Here is a 2,545-nt window from a genome sequence, read left to right on the forward strand (position 1 = left end):
TTAAATATTTGGATTATCAGAATCTAACCATGTTTAATGAAAACACATTTGAGAAATTGATCCTAGAATTTACTTTAATTACATAAATTCTTGTAAGTGGAGTTTGTTCCTTCTAGTCACAAGTCACAGAATCTAAAGTAATATTGCCGCCTCTTCAGATTAAACTTAGGGTGATTGATTTTTGAAGGCTTTAAATGAATATCAGAAATTTTTGACTCAATTGTATATTCATAGCTCTGTCAGGATATTTTTGTGGGATGCTACATTTAAAAAGAATAAAGAGATGTAGCTTGGCAGCATTTTTAAGGATGTCAAAAAATTTCTTGTCCTCATTTTTAACAAAATGCTTCAAGAACTTTACAAGAAATGAAATTATAAACTAATATTGCAATGAATCTCAGCTGGAAAAAACAAAAGCAGTTGTAAACATTTTTTGAAAGTTAAGTTAAACAACTGTTACTCTTCTATATTTGCTATTAAAAGTATCATCCTGCTAATGACAGTTACTAGCATCAGAAATATGGAAATATCAATTCCATTGGCAATATGAATTTAGAAGTTTTAATTTGTGTTTTGAGGATTGTGATGTACATAATATAAAAATATATAAGAAATACTTATGAACTGATTAAAAATTAAGAGTGAATGAGCCAATATAGTTAGTCTGCTGAATTAATGCACCTTTAACAATGGATGGAATCAAAGGAACACTAATAGACCCAGTTAATGGGCCATCTTCAGCCAGGGACATGTGAGATCCGACCCGTGGGCAAACCAATTTGTTTTTCTTTCTTCCAAATTTTAACAACTAACATATTTTGAATAAATTTATTACCTTACTGGAAAAAAACCATCGTCAGAAAAACGAAATCAACTATCTCCCTTATATAAACATATTAAGTATCAAGTTACAACTTTCTCCTTTAACGTAAACATTCGACCATCTAACAATAGCAGTCGTCTGCAAGTCTTAATGTTGACGATTAAAGTCCAACTTCGACAATTTATTGCAGCTCAGGACCACCTTTAACCTCACACCTGCTAAGACAATAGGTCACATGACGACTTTTCTCACGGCAAAACGTATAAAAAGCCTCCTCCTCCTTCAATCGGGGGAGTCGCCAATCGAACGAACAATGACGGAGTCGGACATTGAATTTTTCCCCATCGCCGACCTACTCCACCTTGAGCCACACCTCGCACCGCATATCAGAAATTAAAACAGGAGTATCCATCCGATATTATCCCAGAGGTATGAAATATTATTGTGAACTCTCTCTCTCTGCTACGTTGAAGGAGTTTTGTGTAAATTTTCTTCACAGACACATGAAAGTGGAATAGCATTCCTTCAGCTTTATCCAACATTACAGGTGCATTGATTGAGTGGAGTATAAGTGAAGCTATGCATAAGTTGTGTGTTTTGTCTAAGATTGCATTCAAACAACTGCATGACCATTAAACATGATTTTCTTGCAAATATATACAATTCAGCAAGGCCAGTGTCATGATGAAGTTGGAAATTTCATCTACGAGCCAATATTCGAGGTCAAAGTTCACCAGTAAAGTCTGTAGACTTGTTGCAGGTCGTAAGCTAATCAATTGACTTTTTGATTGCTGTCAATTTACACTGCATGATAAATAGAGATCTGTCATAGAGATCAGCTTGTGGCCAAACATGCCATTTTAAACATATGCAATGCAACATCATAACCAACAAAAACATCAAGTATTCCCCAGAATCTGCATATTTTAAACTGCTTCAGACAACAACAGAAGCATGTCACCACATTTTGTTTGTTTATTTGGTGTGAAGCCAAAACAGAAAATCCTATGCCACAGAACTCAATTTTATTTTCCTAGAAAATACATTCTATAACCTATGACTACCAAATATATTTTGGTACATGTCTGAATTCACTAAAATATTCTAACAGTTCATTAAAATCTACATTAGGTCAATATATTTTATGAATCTAACTTATTTTTTTACATCATTATAAACATGCCAAAAAAATTCATAGAAATATAGTGCAATTGACATTTGTCACTAACTAGAAAATTAATATTTGTCTTTGATCATTAATGGAAGTAGACACATAATTGTTACAAACTTATCAATCAACTGTGTTCCTGTCACTTTATAAAAAGGATATGCATTTTGGGCTATTGCCCCTCTTCAGTTTCATCAGATATGTATAACATTAGTGGCTGCAGGAGTATTCAAATTGTTTTTAAAAACAAAGGGGTAGAACTAAAATGAAAATTAAAATGTGCTAAAAAATTGGCAAATAGAAAAACTAATACACAAAAACATTAAAATTAAAAATGTATAGTGCAGTATTTTACACCTATCAGACAGATTGACTGTCATACAGGACAGTTGACAATTCCGTTTTATATGAATTCCATGTTGTACGAGTCACTTAAGTTTTACAAATACATGAGCCATTCACAGCCGGCACACATATTTGTAAAATTTAAGTGACTCGTACAACATGGAATTCATATAAAATGGAATTATCAACAGTGTTATAGGGGGGTCAAC

Source organism: Centruroides sculpturatus, unplaced genomic scaffold (assembly GCF_000671375.1).
Source record: "Centruroides sculpturatus isolate CEXI.00-Female unplaced genomic scaffold, Cexi_2.0 scaffold2128, whole genome shotgun sequence".
Classification (NCBI taxonomy): Eukaryota; Metazoa; Arthropoda; class Arachnida; order Scorpiones; family Buthidae; genus Centruroides; species Centruroides sculpturatus.